The following is a 17,348-nucleotide window of genomic DNA, read 5'->3' on the forward strand; positions in this document are numbered from 1 at the left end:
CTGCTAACCATGTGTATGTGACAAATAAAATTTGATTTGATTTAAAACAAAACATTACAGCAGTTAGCTATAGAGCACTGTGGAATGTGTGTGTAGGTTTTCAACACCTCAAAATGCCACAGTATAGCAAAGCAATACATGTCACTGTTGCTTATACTGTTGCAAATACAAGCAATATAATAATTGGAGAGTGAGACATTTAATTTCATATACCCTAGCCTTTGCTATGTCCCCAACAGATGTTCCGGTTTTCAGGATAAATGGAAAGAGCCTTTGACAGGACTTCCTTTGGACGTTAACAAGGCAACACTCCATCCTTATTAACATTTACTGGATTGGTTGAACATGCAGAAAATGACTTCCCCACAGTATTTTCCCCCCTTCTCGTCAAAACCAGTAGGTAGGCGATCTAGTTTCATGCGTTTCTTTCACGCCTGCTACGTTATACATGTACCCTGACAGAGCAACAGGTTATAGGTGTATGACGTCACTACGTCGCACGACGTCATCGCGTGCTCTGCTGTTACTGTTTTGGAATGGCTTCTTGTGTCTTCTCTATTGAACGCGCTCTGAAAACACGGAATACCGTTTACCGCTATTATTATAACTTTTTTTTTACTACCACAGAAGAGGCAATACACCTCATAGAGAAATATACAGGGCAACACATAAACGGAAAAGGGAAACCTTCTTCAATAAGAACATAAAATGTTCTTATTCAAGTTACCAGATGATGTGCTCTACCACATCATGTCAAATTTGGAATACAAGTCTTTGAGTCGCCTTTCTCAAGTTTGCAAAACTGTTTACCATTTTGCTAATCGGGACGCAGTAAGGAGGAAGATAGAGAAAGAGTTCATAAACACTGGAATGTCATGACAAGAAGCGCATGTGTAAGAAATACATTTGTTATTCGTACAGTAGGCTACAGTGGTCGTTTCATGATAAGTAAGCATCATGAATTCCCAAGCGTTGTTTACATCTTTTCCCGGCTTGCTACAGTCTGTCACACCACTTGTCCTCCTTGATGCAACATTATGCAACACTGTAGCATGTAGTGCATGGGCTACAATGCTTCAGTATGGTGCCCCAGGAATACGTTTCTGTTTCTTTGTAAAAATGTATGCAGATAGCCTGGTGGTTACATGCTATAGATATGACTTACAGCGTTTATAAATCAGTTATAGCTGCATAATAACACATTCCTTATTGCGCACAGTCATGCTGCTACATAATGCTGAGAATAAAATACTCGGTCAATGACTGTAGTTACGTTGACATGGCGACACTGTATTTCATGACACATTCATTGTAAGAAATAGCCTATTTCTTCCCACTTGCTGCTGTGGAGTCTGACTGACTGGTCTAGAGAACCTAACATTGTGAATTGGACCTGAGCCATCCTGGCATCACTGCCTCTTCCCCCCAGCACAGCTCCATGTGCCACAGTGACAGCCACTCTAATCGAACCATGGGTCTCCTTTGAGATGCAGCCTAACGCCAGTGTAAATGAACTTGGCATTCCTGCTGAGAGCTACAGGATACCACATCCCTCAGCTCTGTGAGAGGAGCAGGCTGTTTCCTCCAGCCCGTATCCACCCCCTCTGGCACAGCCTCCTGAACACATGTGAATGCATATGCTACTTTTCTGGACTGGGTTTTCCCAAAAACGTTGTAGCACTAAGATAATCTTTTGTCCATTTAGTGTAAATGGAATTAAGATGATCTTATTGCTACAATGCTTTTGGGAACCCAGACCTGGATGACGTTGTTGAGTTGAGGTCTGACCAGTCTTTTATCTTTCTAACTGCTCTTATCCCCTCTAGATCCTAATTGCAACATGCATATAAAAAATATGGTTCTGTTTGAGGTGTCCCACTATGCCGTGTGATATTCATGTCATGCAATGTTGTAATTCTAAGCCTTTTTAGGGAATTGTTTGTGAGCGTCGTCTGTTCGGCGGTTATGTTTATTTGTTATTCTTCGGGGGTTATAATTGTGTTATCACATCACTGTCCGTGTTACAGGTATCTCCACATCCCGCTGAAGGACAGAGTGAAGGTATCTCAGAACTGGAGCCATGGGATCTGCAGAAAGGAAGTCACGCTCAAATGGAGGATTAAGTGAGTGTGTTTGTGAGTTTTGGCCTCATGGTGACATAGTGTAGATTCAGAAGTTATCCTAATCCATCTCATCTCTAGCCCCAATGAAAACACGACAGGGATTGGCAAGGTGAAGTGTTAGGGAGAAATAATTGACAATGAGTTCCTGTAGCGCTATTGTTAGTTTGTTTTCATAAAGCTGTGTACAAGTAAATGGTATTAGATATTTAGGTGTTAATGTCTTTGAAAAATGGTTGCTGAATAGCTTATAGTTCTCGATGTTGGGGCTGAGAAGCTCATTAGGAGTACTGCTATGCCCTATCCAGAGAGTCAATGGTTGGCTTACGGTCCATCCTTAGATGACTTTAAAAAGTGTTCCCTTCTGGTTGTGCAATTGACAAGGTTTCAACTAAAGGGAGGATCATTATCTCCTTTTAGTCATCGTGTCACCTCAGTCCGTGAAGTCTGAAGTGAGGTGTAGAAAAACAAATGTTTCGATTGTGTGTTCCCCCCCCACAGCTTGTTGCCATGGATACAGCCTCGATGGGGATGTGCTGTATCTGTCTCAGGCTGCAGACATCGGAGTGTGCACCTCGTTAGTGGAGGAAGGTAAACGAGCAATAATCGCCTTGACCCAAATTCCTGGAAGGAATATTATCAGTGGTTATTATCAGTCCAGCATTTTGCTTCAGTACTCATATGCCAATTCCTGCTGTGAACATATTTAGACTAACGAAAATAGAAGCATCATCACTACTGCAGACCCACGGCCATCGAAGCACACTCGCGTCTGTTATGGTGAACTATTATCTGTCTCTTACAGAGATGGTAAGATCCTGGTGCACCACAGGAGGAATGGATTCTCTGTAGAGTACTCAGGTCACAAGCAGGAGGTGAACTGCCCGGGCTGCATAGGAGGACTGATGGTCTGCGGCTCCAGAGACAGAAAAGCCCGGGTAAGACACACACTAGTGTGCTAGCACATAATGTGTCAGTTTCTTTGAAATGATACTGGCTGACAGAGCTCTACTGCAGTGTCCCATTGGGTGGCAACCCAAGAGTGTGTGTCAAATGCAAGCTGGGCGAATAAATTGCCATCAGAAACTCTGTGTGTTCCACCCTGTGGCATATTAGCATATTAACTGTCAACCACAGACAACTATGGTTTTATCACATTTACAATGGTTATAATGTTAGTATTTTCCTAACGTTTTCTTTTAGATTTGGACATTGTCTTCCAACTGCCCCGGAGGCACTATCCCCATGAATGACAAGGTGTGGTCTGTGGCTATTAGTCCCACATAGAGGTACGTACATGCCTAGAATGTTCCAATATAGTCGGACAGCTACATTAACATCATATATGAGAGTCCTGCCCCCTCAGGACAAGCCCCATGGTCCAGTACAACACTGGCTTCGGTAATGCCATTATTATGTGAACAATTGTCAGCCACCAATTTGGGTTTAGGTGATGGTCGAGGTTGGGGCTAGATGAACCCTAGCAGTGGGTTCATTGTCCTCTTTTACTGCATAGGACGATATTTCTTTCCCTCAGGTGGTCTGGGGAACAGTGAAAGAGGGATCGAGAGAGGTGAAAAAACAGGATATCAAGGCAAAGCGGGGTTGCCTTCATAGGCCCTTTGATTGCTCAGCCATGTACACACCCACACACTTAATGTTGCTTGCGCACACACATACGCGCACGCACACACACACACACACACACACACACACACACACACACACACACACACACACACACACACACACACACACACACACACACACACACACACACACACACACACACACACACACACACACACACAGAAACAGACACCCTTAATGACACACAGACGCACAAGGTTGTAACAGTATCCCTGCTTCACCACTTGCCCCAGACCGGCAGGCAGCTGATCCGTCAAACTGGCCTTAAAGCCGCAGCAGAGTGGAAACACCATGAGTCACGATCACAGAGAGCAGCTCCCCTCGGATAACAGGCCCTGGGTCAACTCCGTTCAATTCAGGTGATCAGAGACACCCATCATCTTCTGGGTGGATTGTTCAGATTCATGCATTCCATTTCCATTCATTGACTGGAATAGAAATGGGGTAGACCTGGAAGACTGTGATACTGTAGTGAGACTGGCTGTGTCTGCTCATTGACCCCTGTCCCCTCAGCCATACATTCATTCAGTACAGAAACTCAACTTCACAAACACACTTTTATTTTAGAGACACACAGACAGGGTCACGGACAATATGAACTCACTCGCTCTCTCTGTCATACACACTCCTTCAGTATATATTACTCTCACACTGACACACACTCACGCTGAGCCCCGGTGGCCTTGTCTGCTCAGCCAGGACGTCAGCTCTGAGAGTACGGGCCGATTATCCACTTCATTAATTCTCCAATTTGCTGGCTGAAATAGCAGCCGTGCCTCAGCCTGCTGCCCCCTGATAATGGATCTGCTCCTTCCACACACTGGCCAATGACCTGGTTAATTAAAAGGCCCCTTGGAATCAAGGTGTCAACTCACTGATAAACCTATAAACTCACCTACCCCTTCAAACTGATCACTTCTAGAGCTAGGGGGATACAAGGAGAGAGATGTCATAGCCAGAGTCAGTGATGTGATGGTACCGCCAATACATTGTAAGTGATTGCATGACACAGGTCTTGTCAATAAGGACATGGCTCAAAATAAATCTGATAAACAACTATTTTTTTTGTACAGCTTTCCACTCTTCCAACTGTGTTGCATGACATGGTTTAACCATGGAATTTAAAGTTGGTTTAATGTTGTTTTAAAGGACAGTCGAAAGCGACGGGGTGGTGGTGCCATGTTTTTGATTTGGTGTTGTAGGGAGAGAGAGAGAGAGAGAGGGAGGGAGCCCCTTGTGTTGTCAATATAATTGTCCCTGCTCCCGAGTGACGCAGCGGTCTATGGCACTGCATCTCAGTAGTGCCATGTAGTGACGTCTCAGAGACGTCACTACAGACCCTGGTTTGATTCCAGGCTGTATCACAACCGGCCGTGATTGGGAGTCCCATAGAGCGGCGCACAATTGGCCCAACATCGTCTGGGTTTGGGTTGGCTGGGGTAGGCCGTCATTGTAAATAACAATTTGTTCTTAACTGACTTGGCTAGTTAAATAAAGGTTACATACATTTCTAAAATGAAGAAATCTAATGAGTAGAGAGAGGGGGGGGCAGCAGGAGACAGGGGGTTGCCATACTATTGCTAACGTGGCTATGCCTTGCTGTAGCGATGCTACCGTACTGTAGCTTCACTACTCCTCTAGAGCTGCTTTCCCACAGTATCTGTTATGCTGTCATGCCATTGAGTGTATGCTAACCAACAATGGTCATATCCATATTCTGTTGTCAATAGTACCACTTCTATACTGCTATTACCCAATGGTCATCCCTCCGCTCCGCTACACTACACTGCCACTGCTCTTTTTATATTGACCCTAGTGTTCAGGCTGGGGGCTTTGAAATGTTTCCCTCTCCCTCTCTTCGTCCTCCCCGCTCCCCCTTTCTCTGTGTAATCTTCCTCTCTCGGTGTCCCTTGTTTTCCATCTCCCTCTCTCTCGTTTTACAGTGAAAATCACCTCAAGGTCTGTTAGAGGATTACAGAGAGGTGTATTGTGGCCGCAGTGAAATGCCAAGGCTGATGCGGCTCCGTGTTGTCCCTGCCTGTGCTGGACGAGATTGATCCCAGCAGTAAATCTGGCCCTGGCCTTTTCTCTCAGATTGCTTTTCTCAATCAAGTGTATCTTTCCACACCACGCTGTGGGATACTGTATGTGTCCAGAGGCCCACCTCATATGGCACGTGGTTACTGGAATAGGCCTGGGCTCTGTTGGGTCCATGTCCAAGAGGTTTTCTGTCATCGATCAGCAATTGAGTGAAAGGGGTCGAATCGGGTCTTGGACTTGACTCTGACATGATCAGGGACAGACCTACTCCCCAACCCCGTACTACACATTAGATATGAGGACTTGCTGTATTAGTGACAGAGGATGAGGGTGAAAATGGGTTCAGTTACTGGTCTTCACTTTCCACTCTTGGTGATGTGCTTTTGAATTATAAGGAAGCGGGGCAGGTGGTTAATAGTTGACTGAGGTGTTTCCTGCAGACAGGCTTGGGCCAACAAGAACGAACAGGTTGGGCGCTGGAGCTGCCGAGGCAGGTCACTATTCAACGGGAGAGAGCATGGCGTCACAGCTGATTGGATTTCCTACCATAGGTTGTTGCGTTGAGTTGTGGTGCTGTTTACTGCTGCTGTGTTGCTCTGTAGGAAGAGTAAGGAAATGGTCTAGGACCAATGTAATGAAAGCTAGGTTTATCCCTCCTAGGGAATTCTTGCCATTGTCACCTTGGCTCTTTCATTGTGGGTTTATGTCGGACACTTTGTCACAAATATAGGCTTATTTGAAAAACTTCAGCCATACAAATACAATTTGATAAATTGATTGATTGGAACTCTGGTGTTAATCAGTTAATCAGATAACTGTGTGTCCATGAGAGAGTCACCACAAAAGCTGTCACTCACACACCCAGAGAATCACCTGTGTGCATGTGTTACACCGTGTTACAGGGTGAGCAGCAAGGGATAGCCAATAACAGACTACTTCAAAGGACCAATTAGGGTTTGACGCTCAGTGTCAAAGAGCCAATGAGATCAATCCATTTCTCAGCGCCAAAATGCAGGCACACAATGTATGTCGGGAAGACTAGGGGGTGGGGGAGGGAGGGGGGGTTACACTGACCACTCGTAAAGGAGAGGGGGCTGGAAGCCACTGGAGGGAGAAGCTACCCTGAGGAGAGGTGAGAAAGGGGCGCTTTTTTGGGGTTTGTTTTGTCTAGAATTCCTCAAGCACAACTACAAAGATGTTGCAGGGGCAATGCCTTTGAAAGTTTCCAAAGAAAATGATTGTTGGATAAACCGCCCCGATTCGCCACTTTCTCACCACGGAGGGAGGCTGACCTCTGACCTCTAGTATCAAAGTACAGGGAGACGCCCCCTCCAGCCCCCCCACTCCAATTTCACCCCCACTGCTCTGCCCCACTCAACCGCAAGAAAAAGCCTGAAATTCATGTCTTTCTCTTCTGTCTCTCTCAGGCTGGGCCTGTGGCTCAGGAGTCAAGAATTCAATTAGTTAAAAAAAGAGAAGAAAAGAGAGAGACTGCAACAATGCAGCGATAAGGGGCAGAATGTGCGTTCCCACACGCTAAATACAGGGCGCTTTCTCTGGGGCCCACAGAGCCGGAGGACCCGCACTGCAGGAGGCGAGAATAATCACAGCTCCTCTGAACCACTCATTACACACACACACACACAAACACACACACACACACACACACACACACACACACACACACACACACACACACACACACACACACACACACACACACACACACACACACACACACACTTTACACATAACTCACATTTCACATACACACCTAACACCCACAGACATATGGTACCTCAAATTTACACACTCCTAAGCTACTTCAAACACACACCCATGCGCACAACTCATACGTACCTCACAAACACACATCTCACAGGCCTCTCATTACACAACACCTCATACAGGTGTTCCTGGTGTTCACTTGCTCTACCTGAGAGACAAGGCCTGCTGTTCAATGTACAGAATGGATACAACACTACTTGTGGTCTACATCATAGCATACAGTGGGTCATTGATACAACTGCCCAGTGAACATGGGATGGTACACCGTATATATGTGAATCACGCTTCACCATCTGGCAGTCTAACGGACGAATCTGGGTTTGGCGGATGCCAGGAGAATGCTACCTGTCCTAATGCATAGTGCCAACTGTAAAGTTTGGTGGATGAGGAATAATGGTCTGGGGCTGTTTTTCATGGTTCAGGCTAGGGCCCTTAGTTCCAGTGAAGGGAAATCTTAACGCTACAGCATACAGTGACATTCTAGATGGTTATGTGCTTCCAACTTCGTGGCAACAGTTTAGGGAAGGACCTTTCCTGTTTCAGCATGACAATGCCCCGTGCACAGAAATGGTTTGTCAGAGCATAAACCAAGCCTTGAGGTCAAAGGAATTGTCCGTAGAGCTCCGAGACAGGATTGTGTCGAGGCACAGATCTGGGGAAGGGTACCAAAACATTTCTGCAGCATTGAAGGTCCCCAAGAACACAGTGGCCTCCATCATTCTTAAATGGTTTGGAACCACCAAGACTCTTCCTAGAGCTGACCACCTGGCCGAATGAGCAATCGGGGGAGAAGGCCCCTGGTCAGGGAGGTGACCATGGACCCGCTGGTCACTCTGACAGAGCTCCAGAGTTCCTCTGTGGAGATGGGAGAACCTTCCAGAAGGACAACCATCTCTGCAGCACTCCACCAATCAGGCCTTTATGGTAGAGTGGCTAGACGAAAGCCACTCCTCAATAAAAGTCATATGACAGCCCGCTTGGAGTTTCCCAAAAGGCACCTAAAGGACTCTCAAACCATGAGAAACAAGATTCTCTGGTCTGATGAAACCAAGATTGAGCTCTTTGGCCTGAATGCCAAGCATCACTTCTGGAAGGAACCTGGCACCATCCCTAAGGTGAAGCATGGTGTTTCTCAGCTACAGGGACTGGGAGACTAGTCAGGATCAAGGGAAAGATAAATGAAGCTAACTATAGAGAGATTGTTGATGAAAACCTGCTCCAGAGCACACAAGACCTCAGACTGGGGTGAAGGTTCACCTTCCAACAGGACAACGACCCTAAGCACACAGCCAAGACAATGCAGGAGTGGCTTCGAGACAAGTCTCTGAATGTCCTTGAGTGGCCCAGCCAGAGCCCGATCGAACATCTCTGGAGAGACCTGAAAATAGCTGTGCAGCGACGCTCCCCATCCAACCTGACAGAGCTTGAGAGAATCTGCAGAGAAGAATGAGATAAACTCCCCAAATATTGGTGTGCCAAGTTTGTAGCGTCATAACAAAGAAGACTCAAGGCTGTAATCGCTGCCAAAGGTGCTTTAACAAAGTACTGAGTAGAGGGTCTGAATACTTATGTAAATGTATATTTCCATTTTTCATTTTTTAAATAAATGTGCAAACGTTTCTAAAAAAAACTGCTTTGTCATTATGGGGTATTGTGTGTAGATTGATGAGGAAAACAACAACAATTTAATCAATTTTAGAATAAGGCTGTAACCTAACAAAATGTGGAAAAAGCCTAGTTGGTAGAGCTTGGCACTTGCAGCGCCCGGATAGAATTTCGTATTTTATAAGGATCCCCATTAGCTGTTCCCAAAGCAGCAGCTACTCTTCCTGGGGTCCACACAAAACATGCAGCATGACATAAAACAGAAAGTCAATAGACAAGAATAGCTCAAGGACTGAACTACACACATTTTTAATAAGAACAAACAGAACCTAAACAGGTTCTACTGACACAACACTGAGAAAAACAAGAGAGACCCATTACTTTAGGCCTCCATCCAAATACGTTCATATGCTACATTTCCATGTTCATATATTTCATTTACATTCAGTAGCATCTTTCAGTTAAAAACATACATACACCAGTATAGATACATATGCATACGAGTTATTTAGGTCAGATAGGGGAGTTTTGCTGTGAGGTGTTGTTCTATTTGATAGTGGGTTCTATTCCCGGGACCACCCATGTGTAAAATATATGTACGATGACTGTAAGTCACTTTGGATAAAATAATCTGCTAAATGGCATAGTCTATTGTTGTAATCCATTATAGAAATCCACTTTGCTCATAATCGGCATAATCGGAAATGTAATGTTGAACTGTTGTTAGTTAGAGGATAGCCGTTACTATAGCGAGACTGGATGGTGTTTTGTGTTTTCAATACATGGTGGCGGGCTGTTCTGTTCTGTTCCAGCTGGCTGAGCAGAGCAGAGCAGAGGGGCTGGGTGTGGAATGTCCTGGTGCTGTCCTGGTGACCTCAGACAGAGGGGACACAAACAGAAGCCAAAAGGGCCAAGAGGGGGTATGGGGGTGGGCTTGGGGACAGTGTGTGTGTGTGTGTGTGTGTGTGTGTGTGTGTGTGTGTGTGTGTGTGTGTGTGTGTGTGTGTGTGTGTATGAGAGTAGAGGGGGTGTGGGTTGGGTCAGGGCGAGCCCCTGCCATTGTCCCCCTCCCGGCTGATATAAAAGCATCATAACCCTTTGAGCTTAGACATATTTAGAGAGCAGATAAAAGCACTTTTTTACAAACTAGATACACAGTGGACACAATGCCGGGGGTCAAGCGCAACAAATTAACAACCTCTTTTGGCTAGAGGAGGGAGGAAGAGGGGGGCAGGGGGCATAGCTAAATTGCCCCTGGAGTCCATCGCCATGCCTCTACATTCCCAGCGCCTGCATGGGTCTGTGTTCGTCTCTACTATTTAGCCTATTCTTCTGTAATTGGCTAGGGCTTAGTTTAAATAAATGGTGACTTACTAGTTTTGTTTGGAGTATTCCTTTTCATGTGATAGGTTTGTGTGGGATTCTTGGAATTTCACAGAAGTGGTGCCAGTCCTTTACATCTTTAGCAATAAGTATTGGAGTCAGGTCAAATGTAACCTTCTATTTTGCTGTCAGATAGCCACATACCATTTTAAACTATACGTTTAAACTTTATTTATTTTGCATGAAGCTTCACTTTTTTATTTTGCCCATAAGCTACAATACTGCGAAGGATACATTGTGTCCATCTGTTTCCCTTGTAGCCCATCTCTCAGAAGGTTTAGGTAGTAAGCTGAAAGTCATACACATGGAAACGGTATACTTTTGTAGTGACTTGTGATGCAAGCCAAATGCTAAAGCCACGCTGGTGGCTTAAAATGTGCAGCCTGACACCAAAGAACACCACTAACCCACAGCGATGTAGAATGGACATGTCATTAGAACACTGAGTCACTGAGCCAGAGACCAGAGGGCGAATAGATGAAATGCTGCTCCCTAAGTCCATACATTGACTTTATGGTGTTTGACACAAAGTTTACATTTTGATGTGTTTGACTTTCAGAATTCATTTAGATTTCCTGTATTTTGACTCCAAGTGGGTTCAAATAGGTAACTTTTTTTTATTTCCGGGGAGGGGGGTCGGAGAATCCCCTATTAACTGAGAAATAATTTTCAGAACGTTTAATTTGTTTGAATAGATTCCTAGGGAAAATGAAAGTGATGTTGTGGCTAAGAATGGGGATGGGTTACCACAAGTGGAGCTTTTGCGGTGGTCTTAGGAAGGGGTGGAGCGCCCTGTGCAGTCAGCTTGTTGATTTGGAGCTAACATTGTTGGTACTGTTGGGATCGTCTCCCAGCAGGAGAACACGCGTGTGCCTGTGCGAGTGCATGCATGCTTGTGGCAATGTGCACATGTGCATGCCTCTGTGTATTTCTTTTGTAATTATGTGCGTGTATGCTTGACCGTGTGATTGTGTGTGTGTATATTAGTTTGGCTGAGTTCCCAGCAGGAGCTGAGTTAGTTTGTGTGACCCCTCCACACAAGTCCTTAGATAATGCAGCCAGCTGATGAGTCTACCCAAACGGCAGCATGTCCTAATGATGAGGAGTGGACTGGGAAGGAAAGGGAGAAGGGTTGGGGGCCACAGAGATGGGGGCGGGCTATGTGATGACTTCAGGATGGAGTGGTAGTAGCAGCTCAGGGAGGTGATTGGGGATTGAGGGGTTTTAAGGAGGGGGCTCCTGTCTCACATCAGGTGAGAGAGGCTTTGACCTTAGCAGCTATAATATCAGTGAGTGGTCTGACCCTACATCAGGGCAGTGCTCGGAGGGACAGAACCGGTTCATTGTAAGTCTGTGCTGTTTGTCCCCCCCTTCCTGCCCCAGCAGAGCAGAGCCCAGTGAGTGGTGAGTAATCTGAGTAATGGAGAGTAATAAGGGCCAGCCAGCGAGTGTGACCTTAACCCTATTGTATCCTGTGTCACCAGGGGTCAGAGGTCATACTCGCTGAGGGCCCGCCACCCTGATTGGACCAAATTAGTTTACCCAACACTAATTAACATGGGCTTCGCTAACGGACCTCTCCACTTAACGGGCCTGACAGCTGTCCCTGTGCCTCAGTACCCCCCCATGCTACGCCCTGTCTCAACGCCAAACCATTAGACATTAAAACCAACAGATAGTGATAGCGCTGGCGTCATCCTAAAGAAAACTCCCGATGGCATATGAAGCCGGAAGTATTTGAATTTGAAACGCTCCATATTGCTGAATGGAGCTAAGCGGCACCAAAAAATTGCTAAGGTTCATGATGAAAGTGGCCTTAACTAGCAAAGGATCATGGTCGATGTAGTCATTTTCATCCTGCCGGAGAGAGTCAATGAAGATTAGACTCTTTCGAGTGACGATTAGTACAGTTAAATACAGAACATGCCGGCATGGTCACTCTCTTTGTAAAATCAGACTCAAATTAACTCAAGTGAAGTGCGCGCGAGTACCTTATCTAGTCTGGATATCATATGACCATGATTGTTCCACCTGAAAACACAACAACCAATCACAACTCGGTTAGGCTAGATTGGATTACCCCATGAGAAAAAAGTGGACTATATTATTTTATCTCTATTTTTATATGATTATAGACTCTTTATCATTTGTGCAACTGCATCATTTTGTCATCATAAAAAATAACCTTGGACATACGATGTAGTTTTGGAATTGATACATAATTTACTTATTCAATTATAATTGCATACCAAATTGATATTTCGAACATAGTGTGAGGACAATCCTCCATCTCCATGTCCATCTTCTGTTCTCTGCTCTGTCATCCTCTGTCAGCCCCGTAGACATTGGTCAAGCCCCTCCATCTCCACTTGACAGGCTCGTTGACTCTGCGCTGTCATCTGGATAGCACACCACACCCCCTTAAGTGCACGTGCAAAGATCTGTGCATGAGGGCGCGAACCTCCTTGTAGCCTGCCGGCCCTTGATTGGTCTGTATCAGCGCGTGTTCCTGTGTGACGACAAATGTAGTAGTCGGAAATGGATCACTATTTAATTCAATATCACGATTTGTAGTGAACTTTAAAATAATTCACAGTAGCGATTATAAAAAACAACATTTTGAGCCCAAAACGGTCATCTACATGTTTTAGGGGGGGGCGTTCTGGCAATCGTAATTTACATAGGCTTTCTAGGGCAGACAAGGGCTTTTGGCACCGCTAGGTACGTAGTAGCTGACCAGCAGAGCTAGTGACTTCACGCCCCAGACCGGACACTGGGGGCTTGTTGCCAACCCACCCAGCCGTCAAGAGGAAGAAACGCCAACCAAACCACCTAACATTGCATCAGCACAGTTATCTGTCAACTTGTCTGTCCATCTCTCCTTCTCTCTGGCTATTCTGTCTCGTTGTTTTTCATTTGAGATCTGCCGCGTTTAGTTTGACATTGTATGCCAAAGCAGTTGATTCTGAAACTGTGAAGTAAAATGGAAAAATAGTAAATTAATTAGTTGTACAAAAGAAAGAAAAAAGATAATCAAATGGTAGTTGTGCCCCAGGGTGTTGGACCTCCCCCTGTCAGTCAAATCTGCAGGAGGCCCTAAGCCTGAGACCTGGGCAGAGCCCAACAGAAGCCCCCCTACCGGCACTCTCCCCTTGGATCCACCCCACCCTCTACACAGACCCTACTACACCCCTCCACCCCCCTCTCCTCTCCTTTCACCCCTGTCCCTCCCATGCATCACTATGCATACCTAGGCCACTAATTCCGACCTGTCAATCCAATCAAAGGAGCACATGTATTTTAGTTTTTCCTATTTTTTTCTTCCCCACTGAAACAATAAACCATCAGACCTCCTCCTCCATGCTTCACGGTGGGAACTACACGCACCGAGATCATCCGTTCACCTACTCGGCGTCTCACAAAGACACGGCAGTTAGAACCAAAAATCTCCAATTTGGACTCATCAGACCAAAGGACAGATTTCCACCAGTCTAATGTCCATTGCACGTGTTGCTTGGCCCAAGCAAGTCTCTTCTTATTGGTGTCCTTTAGTAGTGGTTTCTTTGCAGCAATTTCACCATGAAGGCCTGATTCACGTAGTCTCCTCTGAACGATTGATGTTGAGATGTGTCTGTTGAACTCAGTGAAGCATTTATTTGGGCTGCAATCTGAGGTGCAGTTAACTCCAATATCTTCTGCAGCAGAGGTAACTCTGGGTCTTCCTGAAGAGCCAGTTTCATCATAGTGCTTGATGGTTTTTGCAACTGCACTTGAAGAAACTTTCAAAGTAATGATGGACTGTCGTTTCTTTTTGCTTATTTGAGTTGGTCTTGCCATAATATGGACTTGGTCTTTTACCAAACAGGGCTATCTTCTGTATACCAACCCTACCTTGTACAACACAACTGATTGGCTCAAATGCATTAAGAAGGAAAGAAATTCCACAAATTAATTTTTTAACAAGGCACACCTGTTAATTGTGGGCTCCCGAGTGGCGCAGCGGTCTAAGGCACTGCATCTCAGTGCAAGAGGCGTCACTGCAGTCCCTTTGGCCGTTGTAGGCCGCCATTGTAAATAAGAATTTGTTCTTAACTGACTTGCCAAGTTAAATAAAGGTTGAATAAAATTTTAAAAATGAAATGCATTCCAGGTGACTAACTCATGAAGCTGGTTGAGAGAGTGTGTAAAGAGAGTGTGCCAAGAGTGTGCAAAGCTGTCATCACGGTAAAGGGTGGCTACTTTGAAGAATCTCAAATATATTTGGATTTGTTTAACACTTTTTTGGTTACTACATGATTCCGTATGTGTTATTTTGTGGATTTGATGTATTCACTATTATTCTACAATGTAGAAAATAGTAAAACTATAGAAAAACTCTGGAATGAGTAGGTGTGTCCAAACTTGATTGGTACTGTATATTGACACGGTTACAAGGTGTACCTGAGCTCGTTCTTGCTAGACAACATGAACAACATGCCCTTGTGTAGTACATACATGTCGTATAGTATTCAGGTCTTTTGTTTTGTGGTTTGTGTTTTTCTCTCAGCGGAGGAGTAAAGATCCCAGTCCTGAAAAATATGATGTTTTTACTGTAGTGTGATGACTGGCACCAGTGGCCTGGCTGATCTGTGTCCCCCATTGTTACTTCCTGTCTGGTAATCAGCTGAGGTACACAAAGCAGTCTGGGAGAGGGCAGGGTGAGGGTTATGGTGGCACTTTGTGTATCTGCAACTGTCTTTTATTTCCCATATCTCAGATGCTTTCACACACACACACACACACACACACACACACACACACACACACACACACACACACACACACACACACACACACACACACACACACACACACACACACACACACAACACACACACACACAGCAACCCCCCACCCAGACCGTGATAATCCCCTCCCACACATACAAAACACCTTCAACCTCTCCAGACACACAACCATAACTATCCACCCCCCTCCTCCACCCCAAACTAAGACTACCAGCATCAGCCCACCCCAACCCTGTGCATTAGCGTGACCACACTCCCTTTGACAGTAGACACATCAGAGAGAAAACATCATAACTAAGACAATGTTACACCTGCAGCACCAAACATAGCCAGTAAAGCAGCTGGTGCATCAGGATCTGAACAAGAAAGGAACCAAAATATACTGCTGATTCCAGGAATGACTTGTCTTCCGATGGTGGAAAATAGTGGCACAGGATGTGACTGAGATCAAATATGCTGATGCTCAAGTCATGGGCTGCCACAGTTTTTTAAGAGAGGGAAAGAGGTGAAGAAATATAGATGCAGGGAAAGGGTGAGAGATAGGAGGGAGAAAAAAGGTGAGAGGAAAGGGGACAGAGGAGAGAGTGAGACCGGGGAGAAAGAGAGGGAGCAATTTGTTCTGTCTATTACAATGGTAGGTCTGATTTGTTCTAGTTTCACAAATCAAGAATTGTACCCTTTGTTTTTCAAGAAATCAGGACCTTTTTATGACAGATACATGCCTTTATTCTAGAACAGTCTCATTAAAATCAGTTCCTCTTTCTTGAATCAGTTCCTCTTTCTTGATACATCTAGTGTTGCCACTAGAAGTGGGGCAAAGGAACCTGGGGCAAAGGAACCTTGACCGGTCACCCATTGTGGCTTTGATTTTAATTTAATTTAACACGTTTCTTTTATCACCCATTGCAATTAATTCTGTGTCTTTTTCATCTCAATGGCACAAAGCCTATGATCAGCCATACAGATGGATCCCACACAAGTGGCGCTTCCGAGCGCACCCCAACTTTTCATGGTGCCTTCTCTCATGGATAAACAGGGAAAAAGCATCAAAGGATCCCAACCATCCCTCCGAGATTCCCGTCAAAGGAGCCCCACAATCGCCTGGCTGATTCCTGGCATTCCGCTCTGAAAAGAGGGGGTTAAATGTCTGCGTTGGGAGGTCGGTCTGTCATACAAATTGCACGGGCATTGTTTTTGGAGAGAACGCGTGTGACATTTAAAGGTGGCTATTGTTCCACCCGTACATTCCTGCCCAGTTCTGTGCCCCACGGTTCTCCCAGCACCGGGGCTAAATTAGGTGGACGTGCAGCGGGTTGCGTGGCTCCCTGAGTCCCCTCTGTTTGTTTTAGGGCTTGAAAACCCCAGCAGGACTCTTTCTCTACCTGTCTGACGTCCTTTCAGAGGAGTGGCTGTTTCCCAGCGCGGACGTCCCCAGGCCCAGTTTAGACTCCAGACTTAACCTTACAAGAGCCCCCCCCACCCATACTGCTTTTCAATAGTCCCCCGACACCAAGAGAGAATGCCCTTAGCTTCTCCCTTTTAAAAGTCTGTCAATTCATTAATGGTTCCTTTCACACACTGGGTGTGTGTATGTGTGTGAGTGTGTGTGGCCCTAAAGCCAACCTGACTCCTGCAGTGAGACCATACAGGCCCTATTCCCACTAATAAAAATGAAGGAGAGTCTGAGGAGTGGCAAAAGAGATTTCTACTTTTCAATTCATATTACATCTTTGCCTTACCTTTCGTTGTGGCTGGCAATGCTACATTCTTGGTCCGTAGCTCAAATTGTCCGTAAATATCAAAAGTGAGCACAAGCCATTATGCACAAACTATTTAACAATCCAACCAACTTTTCTTCTAAAACATATTACACTATTGAATAATGCAACCAAACCATATTACACTCTTTAATAATGGAAGAATTCACAAGTATGTGCAGACAATTAAAGGGTTTATTTTCTTGTCCATACACATT

General features: G+C 45.3%; 1 long non-coding RNA gene across 1 annotated transcript in view; it reads left to right on the plus strand.

Annotated features, from left to right (window-relative positions):
• Window positions 1-541: 541 nt before the first annotated feature.
• LOC112253823 overlaps window positions 542-17,348 on the plus strand; it is a 36,049-nt gene continuing 19,242 nt past the window's right edge. The window contains exons 1-5 of the long non-coding RNA XR_002954072.2: window positions 542-893; window positions 2,028-2,123; window positions 2,622-2,711; window positions 2,926-3,058; window positions 3,324-3,409. This is a non-coding gene — a long non-coding RNA (uncharacterized LOC112253823). The remainder of the gene's footprint in view (window positions 894-2,027; window positions 2,124-2,621; window positions 2,712-2,925; window positions 3,059-3,323; window positions 3,410-17,348) is intronic.

This window comes from Oncorhynchus tshawytscha, linkage group LG01, assembly GCF_018296145.1.
Source record: "Oncorhynchus tshawytscha isolate Ot180627B linkage group LG01, Otsh_v2.0, whole genome shotgun sequence".
Lineage (NCBI taxonomy): Eukaryota > Metazoa > Chordata > Actinopteri > Salmoniformes > Salmonidae > Oncorhynchus > Oncorhynchus tshawytscha.